At 40.5% G+C, this 17376-nt stretch overlaps 2 long non-coding RNA genes across 2 annotated transcripts; both read left to right on the top strand.

Moving 5' to 3' along the window:
• The first annotated feature begins 8094 nt into the window (after positions 1–8094).
• On the top strand, positions 8095–8713 carry LOC122039665. The gene is made up of 3 exons (XR_006128313.1): positions 8095–8274; positions 8365–8461; positions 8654–8713. It is a non-coding gene; the product is annotated as an uncharacterized LOC122039665 (long non-coding RNA).
• A 7292-nt stretch (positions 8714–16005) lies between these two features.
• LOC122039664 lies at positions 16006–16537 on the top strand. The gene is made up of 3 exons (XR_006128312.1): positions 16006–16097; positions 16188–16284; positions 16478–16537. It is a non-coding gene; the product is annotated as an uncharacterized LOC122039664 (long non-coding RNA).
• The last annotated feature ends 839 nt before the right edge of the window (positions 16538–17376 follow it).

The raw sequence follows: 17376 nt of genomic DNA, 5'->3' as shown, positions 1-17376 counted from the left end.
GATTTAAAATCAAATGAGTCTAAAAGTCCATCCTTATGGAGTTGGAATATGCGACTCTCATTTATGTGACCCAAGCGACAATGCCAGAGATATGTTTGATTCAAATCATTAGACTTGAACCATTTGATATTTATGTTATACATTGGGTTGTCAAAGTCTAGAACATAGAGTACATTCACAGGATGTGCACTACAATAGAACATTTCATTGAAATAAACGGAACAATATTTATCCTTTATTACAAATAGAAAACCTTTCTTGTCCAAACAAGAAATAGAGATAATGTTCTTCATCAAGGTAGGCACATAACAACACTCTTCAAGTTCTAAAACAAGCCTAGTGGGCAAAGATAAGGAATATGCTCCTACAACTATAGCAGCAACTCTTGTGTCATTGCCTACTCGTAGGTCCACTTTGCCCTTTGTCAATGATCTACTATTTCTTAGCCCCTTCACATTAGTACAAATGTGAGATGCACACTCAGTATCTAATAACCATGAAGAAGAAATAGACAGATTGACTTCTATAATATATATACCTGAGGCAGAAGTTTCACTTCTCTTCCTTTTCAGTTCCTCTAGGTATAACTTGCAATTCCTCTTCCAGTGTCCAGTCTCATCGCAGTGGAAGCAGGTTCCTTCCTTAACAACCCCACCTTTAGGTTTCAATGCATGAGTCTTGCCCTTTCATTTAGCTTGGGTCTTACCCTTACCTTTAGGCTTCCACTTGCCTTTGCCCTTAGACACCATCAAAATGGAACTAGGCTTTGCCTTCTTAAGGTTGAGTTTAGCAGTTCTCAACATGCTCAACATTTCAGGCAGTGGTTTGTCAATTTCATTCATGTTGTAGTTCATGACAAATTGACTATAACTATCAGGCAACGACTACAGAATAAGGTCAGTGGCCAATTCTTGGCCTAGTGGGAATCCCAACCTTTGTAGATTTTCTACATACCCGATCATTTTGAGCACATAAGGCCCTACGGGACTTCCTTTTTGCATTCTGCATTAAAACAGTGCTTTTGAGATCTCAAATCTCTCATGCCTTGCTTGTCCTTAATATAGTTGTCTAAGATGTTCAACCATATTATAAGCATCCATGTTCTCATGTTGCTTCTAAAGCTCAGAGTTCATAGTGGCGAGCATAAGACATGATACATCTAATGCAACATCTTGATGCTTCTTGTAAGCATCCTTATTAGCTCTAGTGGCAGTAGCAGGGGTACTTCAGGAATAGGTTGCTCTAGGACGTACATTTTTCTTTCTCTCTTGAGAACTATTCTCATATTTTTATACTAGTCTAAGAAATTAGTTCCATTGAGCTTGTCCTTATCAAGGACAGATTGCAGAGATAGTGTCTTATACGTACTAGACGACATGGTGGTCTATAACAATAAAATACAGAGAAGTATCATACTCAGATCATTTAATTAGATCTTTAATTAAATGATTCTCTCATTGAATTCTAAAGCTTGATAGGAGCAAGTCACTACTAGCTCTAAACCCAAAAGTAAAGATATTCAAGTGGGACAAGATCCACATTATACCTCATCTTTAGTTAGCATTGGCTAATCGCCCAAGACTTGTATAAATTAGGTAGGCAACGTGTACTGATTACATCCTATGTAACTCTTGTATCTTTAGGTGAACAAACTGTTTTTTCATTTTCCCATCTTATGAAACTCATACTATTACTCATCTTGAGTTAGCTTTGGATAATCGTACAAGACTAGTATAATATGATTTACGTCTTATGAGATATGCCTCTAAGTTCTCAACTTAGTGAAGTCTCACCCAAAGTTCAATAGTCGGACATCACAATTGTCCAGTCGCACTCTACCAAGATAAAACGAGTCACTTTACTTTGGCGAACCTGACTACAAATGATTGAGGTAGTAGTGAGTACCAAACTTTGGTAGGCATATGTAAATGACCTAATTACGATAGCTACACATGCATCACATACATTCATGGCATATCATGACATATATTAACATATATGCTAATTTAAACATGACATGATTATGACCCTTATAAACTACGATCTTCTCAAGCCAATGAGTAGAGCGATAAGTCAACCTAGGTCTAAGTAGCTTCTCCAAGCGCTTCCTTGGTTGTCGTGTGTTGTTGTCCTTCATTCATTTTCACCCGTCATCCAAAAGACTAACTCTTGTTAATTTTGTACATTACAAAATCTAAAGAAACTCGAGTTACATTCGAGTGTAATCAAATTACAACAAGAATAAAATGGATGAAGGCACGACACACAGGCCGTATTATGAATTACAACATTACACACATCCAATCACATTTGGGGTTAGGTCATAACTATGCACCATGTCATATAACATTCATAATATTTTATGACATAAAATTTACTATGATTTCAACAACAAATTATGAGCCACAACGCAATGGCGGTCCCGCTACCCGAGTTGCTGCTGTACCCGATGTTAGTTAGAGCCCTAGAGCTAATCATATGATGATTGTTGTATGGACTCATTGTATCATATTCCTATGTATATGAAGGTATTTGTTTTAGTTATTATACTTACTTGTATTGGTGCCAAATAACTAAGTATAATAGCGTCCTTGAGTAGAAGGTTCTTACCTATATCAATCGATTGGTTGAATCGATAGTGAGATGGTATAGAGAACACTACTCTTAATCATTCCTAGTAAAGTATTAACATTCAGGGACAATGTTAATACGACGAGACTAGCATGTAGGTCAACTCGATGACTTGATCTCAGAAGTCATGGATATGGAGATATCAAGTTGACACATGGGTATGCATTGAAGAATATATACTGAATGACCCGCTATGAGAAAGTATCATGGATCGCTATATGAGTGTCATATACTTTCTCATATGGCTATTAGTATGATTATTAGTCCTTGGACCTGAAGTCACCATGGTTCCCTACATAAGGAGTTACATACTTTGGCTTCGTCAAACGTCACCCGTAACTGGGTGGACTATAAAGACGATTACTGGGTATGTAACAAATTATGCGGAGAGATGTGAATGATGTAGATGGGATCTATCCCTCCTATATAACGGGAGTGATATCTTGGTTCTTGATAGAGTGAGACCACTAAGTGCATGGTCATGGCCAAATGAGTCAATATGAGATATTGAGCTCATTTGATTAGAGTGAGTCCACTTGGAGTTCAAGACATAGATTGATTCGAGGATGACACGGTCTATGCCTCATTTGATCAATCTAGATATTGTGGATAGAAGGACATTGTCACATATTGTGAGAGTCACAATTAGTAGTCACGATGGTAATGTTGGATCTCAACATTCTAGCAACTTGGGTAGCAATAATGTATTGCTAGATGTCACTCATTGCTTATGTTTCTAAATAAGATTTAGAAATATTGCCAACGTTGCAAGAACCTATTGGGTCACCCACAAAGAATAAGTGAATGGAGATTAGATTCATATGATGAACCAATTGGATTAGGTTCATGTGATGAATCAAAAATTAGATTAAGAGTAATCTAATTTAGGCATTTTGAGTTAGACTCAATTAGGTTGGATTTAACTCACCAAGGAAGATGAGTGATCAAGTTTGACTTGACCATATGGAAGTGGAAATATCAAGTTTGACTTGATGCCACCTCATGAAGGATAACTTATCCTACATGGCATGGCTAGCGAACACATCCTTGCTAAATCATCAAGGGAGAGCAAGACTACACGTGTGGCCAGCCATATGAATGGAAGATTCATTGGCCACCCAAATGAATGCATTAAGATTCATTGAATGCAATTAATTGCATTCCTAGTGTGGCTAGCCACATGAATGGAAGTTTCATTGGCTGCCCAAATGAATGCATTAAGATTCATTGAATGTAATTAATTGCATTCCTTGGTTGGCCAACCATATGAATGGAAGATTCATAGGCATTGAATTAATTCATTCATTTTTGTATCATCTTACTTACTTCTTCCTTGCTCCTTCTCCTCTCTTTGCCGAGAGCTCCAAGCAAGACAAGAAAGTTAGTGAGTTTATCCAAGAAGAAAGGTAGAGTGATAGTCACATAGAAAAATAAGAGGAGAGTTTGATATTATATCTTTCTCTTTTCTCCTACCTTTATTCCAATCCCACCTGAGAGCCCTAGGGAGTGCTAGCACACTTGTGGTGCTCTCTTCTCCATCCTTGAGTGTTAGAGAACACTTCTTGTTCGTGTGGATACTACTAGAGGTGTGTACGCTTGAACACACTCGAGATCCGAAGGACCTTGGACGAGCGGGATTTGTGAAGAGCTTCGCTTCAAAGGTATAACACTCACCATGTAGATCTAAAGTAGATCGATCTAGAGTAGGAAACAAGTACAAGAATTTTATTAATTTTTCGCATGGATCCGTGGCTAGCATTCGGGGTTTCCGCAACGCAAAAAGCGATTTTTACGGCTCGAATTGCTAACAGTGGTATCAGAGCCACGTGCGAACTTGTACTTGTTTTTGTTTTTGTTTTATGAAAAAGTTTCATTTCTGTAAGTCTCTATGATTTTACTATTTTTATGGTTTTTATGAGTATTTTTCTCGTAGAAGCGAAGCAACAAGTGTTTGGTCACTTGTAGACTTCAACGACTGAGAAAAACCTTCCGAAACGGCAAGGTCTCGCCCAAACAAATTTATTTTGTTTGGGACAGCGACTTATGACGTTGTAGGATCACTTAGGAACACTCACAATGGTTATATCGCGAGTAGGGGTGCTGCCCCTAACCCCGCAAGGGGCTTTGTTTCGCGATTGCGTCCGAAAATCACTAATCAGAACCGCCGGGAAGTTGTAACTCGTAAAATAGATAAAATAGTAGTAAAATTACAAAAATTTATATAAAATGCATAATTTAGAATTATGTGTGATGTTTTGATGATCATGGCCCAAAAGACCCAATACGATTGGTTAATAATGTGTTAATAATGTGTTGTATTTGTTACGCGACCTGCATGTCGTATTTGTTACGCGACCTGCATGTCGTGCCCTCTCTTTTATATTCTCGTTGTAAAAGAGTTTTAGATTCGAATATAACTCGAGTTTCACATCTGTAATGTACAAAAAATTGAAGCCGTGGAAGGTCCACTTAAGGAGGAGTTACGAGGAGGCTGAAGTCAACACATGGTGGTCAAAGAAGGCGCTTGATGAAGCGGCTAACCCTAGGTTGACCATCCGATCATCTCATTGGCTTGAGAAGATCATAGTAGAGCCATGATCTCATCACAATTTAATTAAATAGTTAATTAATATATATATATATATATATATATTATCATTGCTCTTGTATGTGATGTATGCTAATTTATTGAAATTAGTGCCTTTATGCATATTTGATACAATCCTCAATTAGATTAGATCATAATCGAATCAACTCGAAAAATGCCTACCATGCCGTGATACCCATCACTACCTCGATCACATGTTATTGTTGAATCTGCCAAAGTAGAGCAACGCATATTATCTTGGTAGGGTGAATAGGGACAATCTTGGTCCCGCCTATCAACGCATGGGTGAGTACAAACTCAATCAGATTGAGTAAAACTAGTTAAACTCAATTAGATCAGGTTTAACTATAGGCATTTTCCAATAGTTGGTAGATAGGTCAAAATCACATTTATATTAACTCTTGAGCGTTTTAGCCAAAGCTAACTCAAGTTTTAATATACATGCGGATCTTGATCCTATAAACAAGAGTTGCATAGAGATGTAATTGGTAATTAGTTACCTACCGATCATACTAGGTCTTGGGCGATTTAGCCAAAGCTAACTCAAGGCATAGTATGATGTGGATCTTGTTCCACGAGTATTATAGCTATTTGGTGGAATCTAGTAGTGTGGTTTGACCACATCCATGACTTGATTCTACAAGGACCCTATAATTCAATGGGAGTATCATTTAGTTAAAGACCTAATTAAATGATAAAAAGGAATATGATATTTATTTTTCTACATTTTCTATTGTAGATTACCATGTCGTCAAACACGAACACCTTCTCCCTGCGTTCTGTCCTTGATAAGGACAAGCTCAATGGAGCTAACTTCCTGGACTGGTACAGGAACCTGAGAATTGTTCTCACACAGGAACGAAAACTGTACGTCCTAGAGCAGCCCATTCCCGCGGCACCTCCTGCTACTGCCACGCGAGCTGACCGTGATGCTTACAAGAAGCATCAAGATGACGCATTAGATGTGTCCTATCTTATGCTCGCGACCATGAACTCTGAGCTTCAGAAGCAACACGAGTTGATGGGTGCTTATGATATGGTTGAACATCTTCATCAACTATATCAAGGACAAGCAGGGCACTGGAAGAGGAACTGCAAAGGATACCTGGAAGATTATAAGAAGAAGAGAAATAAGATTTCTACTTCAAGTATACATGTTATAGAAGTCAATCTCTCTATTTCTTCATCGTGGGTATTAGATACCGGATGTGCTTCTCACATTTGTACTAATGTACATGCGCTGAGAAATAGCAGGACATTGACAAAGCGCGAGATAGACCTACGAGTAGGTAATGGAGCACGGGTTGCTGCTGTTGCTGTAGGGACTTATTCTCTATCTCTGCCCTCTGGGCTTGTACTAGAATGAGATGATTGTTGTTATGTGTCTACTCTTACTAAGAACATTATATCAGTTTCTTGTTTGGACAAGAAAGGTTTTTCATTTATAATAAAGAACAAATATTGTTCAGTTTATTTAAATGATATGTTCTATTGTAGTGCACCTTTGATTAACGGACTCTATATTCTAGACTTAGAGAACCCCATCTATAACATAAATATCAAAAGGTTCAAATCAGATAAAATGAATCAAACCTATCTCTGGCACTGTCGCTTAGGTCATATAAATGACAAACGCTTATCCCAGCTCCATAAAGATGGTTTACTGGACTCATTTGATTTTGAATCATATGAGACATGCGAGTCATGCCTACTAGGCAAGATGACCAAGACTCTCTTTAGTGGACACAGCGAGAGAGCGACTGACTTGTTAGGACTCATTACACATAAGTAAGAATGAAGTACAAACTCAGCTTGGTAAGAGTATTAAGATACTTCAATTAGATCGAGATGGAGAATACCTTAGCCATGAGTTTCATGACTATCTAGCTGAGTGTAAGATTCTATCCCAACTCACTCCTCCTGGAACACCACAGTGGAATGGTGTATCCGAAAGGAGGATTCATACCCTATTAGATATGGTATGGTCTATGATGAGTCACATAGATCTTCCTATATCTCTTTGGGGCTATGCTCTGGACACAGCAGCCTTTATACTCAATTGTGTTCCATCCAAGGCTGTGATAAAAACACCATATAGGATATGGACTGGGAGAGATGCCCAGGTGTCTTTTATGAGGATTTGGGATTGTGAGGCTTACGTTCGACGCCAAGTCTCAGACAAACTGGGACCCAAATTCGATAAGTGCTATTTTATTAGATATCCCAAGGAAATTAAGGGATATTACTTCTACATTCCCAGTCAACACAAGGTAGTTGTGGAAATGTAAAATACCGAAAATGATAAGGGAATTTTCCGGAATTTTTAGAAATTTTTTGAGAATTTTTCGGAGCTCGTATGGACATGTTAACGGGGACAAAAACAGGGTCCGGGAAAGGTCTGTTTAGGTTACCCTGTTTTAATGAGGAAAAGATTTATTTTCTTTTCCTTTTCCTTTTCCTTTTCTTTTTCTTTTTCTTTATATTTTTCTTTATTTCCTCGCCGTTTCTTTTTTCACTCGCGCACCCGAGCGCACCCTTTCTCCTCGCGCCGACGCCTCTTCCTCGTGCTCGACTCCTTGCCCTAACCGCCGGCCCCGGCGGTTCTCTCCTCTGCCGACGCCAGCGACCCTCCTCTCTGCCTTAGTTCTACCGCCGGCCGAACCCCGAACCTTGTTTTCTTCTTCTTTCCGTGTGCCCTAGCGCCGCCACCCGAGAACCCGCGCCTTCTCTCGATTGGTGGCAGCGCCGAGACGAAGCCGAGCGCCGGCCACAGGTTCAGCACCAGTCTCCGGTGCCTAGTTCCTCCCTGTGTACTGCCGCTGTTGCTCTTTTGCACAGTGCCGGCCAATTTCTTCTCTGCCGCCGGCGACTAGAGCCACCGCCGATCGCTCTGTGCCCTTCTACTTCTCTGCCGCCACTCTAACCGGAGCCGAGACCTTCTCACAGCAGTGCTGCCGGCCGGAAATCCTCTGTGCCCTAGCTGTGAGCATTTCTTCCTCCTCAGAGCAGTGGTGATACGGTATTGTGACAGAAAGGTGAGGGTTTAGGTCGTGATCTAGTGTTCTGTTCTTGTTCTATAGCTACTGTTGATCATAACATTAGATCGGTACCTTTTGGTTTTACAGATCCTTGGTACAACAGATCGGCGATATTAGAGTTGCCCTATTCCGGCAGCCACTTTTTGTAGCAATCGACAGCACCTTTCCTGCCTGTTGAATTAAGGTAAGGATTAGGGTTTTGATATTTGTGGTAGATTATTGCTAGTTGAGTTAGCAATAATTAATAATTAGGTTTGGAAGTTATGTAATGGTGTAATTGGGGTTAACGAAACTAACCCTAACTGGTTAGTGGGTTAGAAATTTGTTTAGCTATTTGTTTATAATTAAATTAGCTAAACTGTGCGATTTAACACAGGACTTTGATTCGAGACGAGCATCTCGACGTCCGAGTTGGACCATTTCGATTGGAGGCGGGTACTTTGACTTATGTCTTTTGATATGCATAATAAAGTGTTTAACATATAGCAATGATTGTGTTATCTTTTTGATTCGGTTGGTCATTACATGATCTGTTACATGTTGTTTGTTTATTTATTATGCACCGTATGTTATTATTGACCTGACCATACATGCTTTCGGTAGTGACCCAACCATGTGATACATCATGTTCAGGACCTAGGGTTTATATGATACCCTATCTGTTTGTGTACCTTCCATCTGATACATTGATTTGTGGTACACCTTTTATTTATGTATGGATCTTGCTATGCTATTCATGAGATTGCCATGCTTAGTATCATGCATCATGTTTGCATGCTGTGCGATTGTCGGCTTCACTTTGGTTGAGCCCATCGCCAGTTACATGTACTGCACACACCACCCATGGATTAGTTGTATATCTGGCTGGTGTGTGGCGGTTCTGCTGTTTAGCTCCGTTGGTCTGAGGACTCAGCGTGGTAGCCGGCAATCGATTCCGGCTCTGTTTGGCTCCGCTGGCATTTAGGGTAGCAGCGTGGTAGCCGGCAGATGGTGGACTTTGTTTGGCTCCGTTGGTCAGGAGACTCAGCGTGGTAGCCGGCAGAGATATCCTCCCCGTCATCGTGTACCGGGAGATGAGAGCATTGAGCTCCCCCATTTATGATTTGGGGTCACAGGACAGGAGTACTCCGACAGCATCCCGTTTACTCTGTCATTGCACAGGAGCATTGATTTCAGAGTATGGGGTTGACATATGCATTTATTGCATTTTTATTCGCTTGTGATTGCTGCACTTATATGCTGCATTTGTTTGGATGCATTGATTGACATGCATACAGGATTATGACTCACTCGGTCTGACGACCTGTTACCTTTATACTTTGATCCGGTCAGTACAGTTATCTTCTGATTTCATTTCAGTTGCATTTATCCTCCTCATATTCAGGAGACTGTACGCATGATTAGTGTTGTCTGTTATTTGTTTTATTATGCATATCAGTTGTACCTGCTGAGTGTTGGACTCACCCCGCCTCCATTGTTGATATTTTCAGGTTGAGGCTGTCCGGAGCAGTTCCAGTCGCTGGCCCCCCATCTGCACGTAGAGCTAGTTCTCTACTAGGTTGTTATTTGCTTTATTTTGGTTTTTCTTCCATCAGACTATGTTTTAGTTTTGTTTTGGATTTTATTTATGGATATTGTACGGATTGTTACCGTTTGATGGTCTTTTGGATGGTTTGGTTTTTATTCTACTATATGCCTGCCTGGACGGCAGAAGAGGTGAGTTCGTTGGATTTGAGCTTTACGAGTGTAGTGGAGTAGGGTGGATTTCGAGTCAGAGTCCTACTATTATTGATTACTATTATTAACTGCGTGGTTGTGACAGCCAGAGGCTGAATATCTTTATAAACTGCGTGGTGTTTTTTTTTTATTTTTGTTATCATTACAGCCGCCTGTGGCTGAAGTATATGTGACATGTAGAAAGTTTCATATTGTCCGCCGTACAGGGGAGATGCTGCCGAAATTTCTTCGGACAGAGACTCCTCTGGGGCGTGACAATTTAGTGGTATCAGAGCAGGTATACGATACTTGCTGTGTGTTTTGGATTTTTACGATCTTTGTTTTCGTATTTTGCATAGTTGGTATAACCTGATACCAATTGATATGGTATCAGAGCGCCAAAGTTTGGCGATATTTGTTGGATTTTCGTGTGTTGGATTTTTGAGATTTATCTGATACCAATTTATTTGGTATCAGAGCGGGTTATGATACCTGCTTTCGGTGTTCTGGTGATTTATCGGATACCTGTTTTTGGGTATTCTGGATTTTTGGATTTAGCCCAAGTTTGCGAGGCAAACTGGGTAGTTATTTTGGATTACATGGATTTTTCCATTATGTATATGTGTTGGAGTTCTGTTTCGGATTATATGGATTATCGATGATTTTCGTGTTCGAAATTTTGAGGTCTGAAGTTGGGGACTGGACAGCGATGGAACATCTCCAGACGGCATATAGGTATGATGTTTAATTCAATAGTTTATGATAGGTATTAGCATTCTTTATGTAGTACCTGTTTTGTTGTAGTAGCACATATTACATATGATGAGTTAGCCATTGAGCATGGTTGACCTTAATAGAGATCAAGGATTATAGTCTCTGGTGATTTTTCTTATCATACCATCAGTAGTTTTAGCTTCTGTTACTACTCATAGGGGATGGAGGCACATACCAGTCTCTGCTATTGTTAGCTGGGTAGTGGATGATACCTATAGACTCCTGTTGACTTAGCCAGTAGAGTTTTTATACTTATACCTTTTGGATATTTGGGTACCCGATACGATGGGAATTGGTCATTGGGAGTTACCATGTTTGATCATTATTGAGAATGGTTTGAGGTTGAGGGATTTTGTGAGATCAGATATTGTGATATGTTGATTTCTTATGGTTTATGAGAGTAAATGTTATGTGGTTGTCTGATGATCAAATATTAGATATTTGTTTTGATGATCTATTAGTGGATAACTAATTTGATGATTTATATTTGAGTTGTCATTGATGGTGATATAGTGAGTATCATGTATGGTGTTCACAGGTTGATGTTTATAGTTGGTGATCAGATTATAAATTGGAAGCTAGAGAGTTTATGTGCCTATGAGATTTTTGATTTTAATAAATCTGGTTAATTATGGTTAGTTAACAGGATGATAAAATTGATATTTGTTTCATCTGATAATGAACTATGTGGATAAATAATGATTTGGTGTTTTGAATGCTAACTTACCCTCATGGAGAGTAGAGACTTATTCATCTGATATTAGTGGGCTGATATTTTTGAGGATAAAAAAAAAATGAGGGTGTCTTGATGATATTGAATTCTAGCTTTTTCTTTTGGGTCGTACACATTTATTCATATGATATTATGTGGATTGACATTCTCTAGTTTGAGATGATGTATTAGTGTTGAATTGACCCATGAACTGGTTTAGTTATTTGACAACGTTGTATACCATTTTATCTTAGTTAATTTTCGTCAGTAAATATTGATTTACACTTGTTAAATCGGTCAGTAGAAGACTGATTTATGTTTGTCGAGTTGGGTAGTTGTGGTTTGATATACCTTAGTTGCTTGTGGAGGATTAAGGTATTCTTGATTAGTTAGTAGATGAATGATTTAGTTTTGATGGTTGATCAGTAGAGGATTGCCATGATCTATTTTTAGAGGTTCGAACCTTTAGGTTATTTGTGCTTAGTTATGTATCTAGAGTACCTTTGAGTACATGTTTTGTACTGGCGTGGAAAGGACTGATTTAGCCATATATCATTGTCGGCTTGGATAGGTTATAAAGGATCGATGTATCCTATTCCATGAAAACTTTGACCGTGGACTGTATATACCTGGTGGGATAATTTAGAGGGTGCATTGGAATATGCGACCCCGCTGATGTAAGGAAGTGTAGAGCTAATTGCTTAACACTTATGGGATACAATTGTTATTAGTGTTTACTGGGAGAGTACATTTTGGATTTATGAGGATAAAATTTTTTTTCCATTGGATATAGTCTTGGTAGTGTATGACATTGACTGGCAATGTTATACCACGGTGTGTATATCTTTCTTGTCCGATACCAGTTCCTTTGAACCTAGAGCAGGGTTGTTACTGGATGATTAGACTGTTTTATTTTGGGTTGCTTTTGATTGATGTATTCATGCTTGATACATATGCATGAATTTTGTTTAGATATACCCGTAACCCATGAGTGTTGGTAGCATAAGGTTGGTCTCTTTGATTGAGCTGGTATGCTGATTTTGCATGTCTATATTGCACGTATATGATGATTGTTATGTGTTGTAGGAGTACTGTGGTAGACTGTCCATTTGCAAGTAGTATATGTATCCATGTTCTGATATGGTTTGAAGGTTCCTTGTGAATCATAGATATGTAGTTGGGTGTATGTATCTGGAGGTATTATTGAAGATATCTTGTTGATTAAATCCGAGATGTAGTATATGTACATCGGTGGTGTTTTGTTGGAGGCATTTTGTCGATTTAATCTGAGTTGTGATATGTACATATGTGTTTGGTGTAGTATCTGAGGTATCTTTTTGATTATGTTTGATTTTATGAGTGCACCTGGGTTTAGTATGCTTTATTGGAAGTATATGTTGGTTATACTCTTGGCATAGGTGAAGATATGTCATATGAGCGTTGTTTGAGGTGTATTGTTGATTTTACCTACATTGATTTTGGACACGTGTTCGGTATGTATTGTTGGAGGTATTATACTGATTATACCTGAGTTGTGAGTATGTTTGGTGTATAATAATTGGAGGTTTTTGTTGATCATACATATGTTGTGTGAGCATGTGTGCTAGATGTATTATTGGTAGCAGTATGATGATTCTACTTATACTGAATGCAGAATGTGGAGTGACTGCATTATGTCATTTGTTGAATTAACCCATCAACTAATTTTCCTATCAGTGGATGACCCACTAGGATGCTGATAGAGTTGATGATGGATTTGATTAGTTATTAGGTTGTTATATTCTAGGCTAACCACAGTGAATTGTGGTAGAGAGATCTTGTACAGTCTCTAGCTGGATAGTTAGGTGCCTTGAGGTACTTAGGTATTGTTTTGTGGTGGAGCGTTGCTCCCACATATCACGGATTGCTGGTAGCGGAGCATTGCTCCTATATTTATTGCAGATACATATTTCAGATTATTTGTGGTGGAGTGTTGCTCCCACATATTGAGGATTTCTTGTGGTAGAGCGTTGCTCCCACATATGTGGTGTTTCCTGTGATGGAGCGTTGCTCTCACCCTGGAGGATTTATTCTTTGGTGATTTATGTTATTGATGATCATATTTTTTTTTCCGATTTATTATTGGAGATCTTATGGATAGGAATGTCTGTGATATGGACATTATGTGTCTTGGTTTTTTTTTCATATAGGCTTACAGTGCCTTAGATGTTTTCAGGGACTCGATGATCCTAGTATGTCGAGGATGTTTGGATAGGTGTCCATTATCTTTGTGGACGATGTTGTGATCTATTACGGATCCGAGGTGAGTCACGTACACTACCTTTGCATAGATCTAGAGATGATTCGACGAGAACATCTATATGTGATTATCAGTAGTGCTGGTTTGGATTGTCTTTTGTTATGATGTTTGGGACACACGGTCACCAGTAGGAGTGTACCGTGGTTCCACAGGAGATAGAGGTTGTTACCGTTGGGAGCAGCCGAAATCAGTGTAGGAGATCCGCAGTCTTTTGTGACTCGCAGGATATTACAGACTTTTCGTCGAGGGTTTCTTCCACATAGCTATGCTACTTTCACGCGTGACCATGAAAGGCGTGAAGTTTACTTGGATTGAGGATTGCAAGATCAGCTTCTAGGAGCTGAAGCGGAGATTGTTGTCGGCTTCGATTTTTGGTTTTTACCTTCTGGAGAGGACGGATTTGTCCTCTACACCGACGCGTTTCTACAGGGTATGGGTGCTGTTCGATGCAGCACGGTTGAGTATTTTATATGCTTCTCGATAGTTGAGGGAGCCTGAGAAGAAAATACTCAGTTCATGATCTGGAGTTGGCTGCTATTATTTTTGCCCTGAAGATTTGGCAGCATTACCTGTATGATATTACCTTGAGATTCTCACTGATCATCGAATCTTAAATATCTGTTTTACTTGGAAGGAACTTAATCTTCGACAGAGGAGATGGATGGAGTTCCTGAAGGATTATGAGTGTACCATTAGCTATCACCCGGGAAAAGCTAATGTGGTTGCCGATGCACTTAGCCAGAAGTCCAGAGGGACTTTAACTTGCTACCGAGTGGTGGTTATAGACTTGATTCAGGGTTTCTCTGTGTTAGACCTTGAGGAGCAGGGACAGACCGAGCAGGGTAGTCTTGTTACCATAAGTGCTCAGTCGTAGATCAGGATGAGAATCCGAGATGCCCAGTTGTTGGGACCTCATAGAGCTCAGCGAGGCAGAGTGGTCCTTACTATCAGACGGAGGATGTCAGAGGCATAAGACTGCTAGAAGTGTTATGCTGACCGGAGTCGGAGACCCTTAGAGTTCTTCATTTGCGACCAGGTATTTCTGCGAGTTTCACCCACGAAAGAGGTGAAGAGATTGGCCTCAGGGGTAAGCTAGCTCCGCGATACATTGGACCTTTCCAGATCTCGGAAAGGATTGGAGCAGTAGCTTATCGGGTGGCACTATTGCCGTCTTTGGCAGGCGTTCACGTCGTATTCCACATATCTACGCTGAGGAGATACGTACCCGATCTGATATATGTGTTGATAGATAATCTCAGTTCTCCTTTCAGCCTGACATTACTTATGAGAAGATTCCGGTACGGATTCTCGACCGGAAGGAGCGTCAGTTGCGGAACAAGACTATCCGGCTGGTTAAAGTCGGATGGCAGCCTCATTCAGACGAGGAGGCTACTTGGGAGCTTGAGGATACGATCCGAGCTCGATATCCCCATCTTGATATCCCATCTTTTCACTTGAGGTATGTGATTTATTTACCGTTCAGCATTTCTACTATATATCTGTTGTTAGTACTTGCTGATGGTAGATAACGAAATTTGGGGACCAAATTTTTATTAGTGGGGGAGAATGTAAAATACCGAAAATGATAAGGGAATTTTCCGGAATTTTTAGAAATTTTTCGAGAATTTTTCGGAGCTCGTATGGACATGTTAACGGGGACAAAAACAGGGTCCGGGAAAGGTCTGTTTAGGTTACCCTGTTTTAATGAGGAAAAGATTTATTTTCTTTTCCTTTTCCTTTTCCTTTTCTTTTTCTTTTTCTTTATATTTTTCTTTATTTCCTCGCCGTTTCTTTTCTCACTCGCGCACCCGAGCGCACCCTTTCTCCTCGCGCCGACGCCTCTTCCTCGTGCTCGACTCCTTGCCCTAACCGCCGGCCCCGGCGGTTCTCTCCTCTGCCGACGCCAGCGACCCTCCTCTCTGCCTTAGTTCTACCGCCGGCCGAACCCCGAACCTTGTTTTCTTCTTCTTTCCGTGTGCCCTAGCGCCGCCACCCGAGAACCCGCGCCTTCTCTCGATTGGTGGCAGCGCCGAGACGAAGCCGAGCGCCGGCCACAGGTTCAGCACCAGTCTCCGGTGCCTAGTTCCTCCCTGTGTACTGCCGCTGTTGCTCTTTTGCACAGTGCCGGCCAATTTCTTCTCTGCCGCCGGCGACTAGAGCCACCGCCGATCGCTCTGTGCCCTTCTACTTCTCTGCCGCCACTCTAACCGGAGCCGAGACCTTCTCACAGCAGTGCTGCCGGCCGGGAATCCTCTGTGCCCTAGCTGTGAGCATTTCTTCCTCCTCAGAGCAGTGGTGATACGGTATTGTGACAGAAAGGTGAGGGTTTAGGTCGTGATCTAGTGTTCTGTTCTTGTTCTATAGCTACTGTTGATCATAACATTAGATCGGTACCTTTTGGTTTTTCAGATCCTTGGTACAACAGATCGGCGATATTAGAGTTGCCCTATTCCGGCAGCCACTTTTTGTAGCAATCGACAGCACCTTTCCTGCCTGTTGAATTAAGGTAAGGATTAGGGTTTTGATATTTGTGGTAGATTATTGCTAGTTGAGTTAGCAATAATTAATAATTAGGTTTGGAAGTTATGTAATGGTGTAATTGGGGTTAACGAAACTAACCCTAACTGGTTAGTGGGTTAGAAATTTGTTTAGCTATTTGTTTATAATTAAATTTAGCTAAACTGTGCGATTTAACACAGGACTTTGATTCGAGACGAGCATCTCGACGTCCGAGTTGGACCATTTCGATTGGAGGCGGGTACTTTGACTTATGTCTTTTGATATGCATAATAAAGTGTTTAACATATAGCAATGATTGTGTTATCCTTTTGATTCGGTTGGTCACTACATGATCTGTTACATGTTGTTTGTTTATTTATTATGCACTGCATGTTATTATTGACCTGACCATACATGCTTTCGGTAGTGACCCAACCATGTGATACATCATGTTCAGGACCTAGGGTTTATATGATACCCTATCTGTTTGTGTACCTTCCATCTGATACATTGATTTGTGGTACACCTTTTATTTATGTATGGATCTTGCTATGCTATTCATGAGATTGCCATGCTTAGTATCATGCATCATGTTTGCATGCTGTGCGATTGTCGGCTTCACTTTGGTTGAGCCCATCGCCAGTTACATGTACTGCACACACCACCCATGGATTAGTTGTATATCTGGCTGGTGTGTGGCGGTTCTGCTGTTTGGCTCCGTTGGTCTGAGGACTCAGCGTGGTAGCCGGCAGTCAGTTCCGCTCTGTTTGGCTCCGTTGGCATTTAGGGTAGCAGCATGTTGGCTCCGTTGGTCAGGAGACTCAGCGTGGTAGCCGGCAGAGATATCCTCCCCGTCATCGTGTACCGGGAGATGAGAGCATTGAGCTCCCCCATTTATGATTTGGGGTCACAGGACAGGAGTACTCCGACAGCATCCCGTTTACTCTGTCATTGCACAGGAGCATTGATTTCAGAGTATGGGGTTGACATATGCATTTATTGCATTTTTATTCGCTTGTGATTGCTGCACTTATATGCTGCATTTGTTTGGATGCATTGATTGACATGCATACAGGATTATGACTCACTCGGTCTGACG

The sequence above is a fragment of the Zingiber officinale genome, chromosome 2A, assembly GCF_018446385.1.
Source record: "Zingiber officinale cultivar Zhangliang chromosome 2A, Zo_v1.1, whole genome shotgun sequence".
Lineage (NCBI taxonomy): Eukaryota > Viridiplantae > Streptophyta > Magnoliopsida > Zingiberales > Zingiberaceae > Zingiber > Zingiber officinale.
Note: the sequence above shows the minus strand (reverse complement) of the source record. Positions and strands in the feature narration are given on the sequence as shown.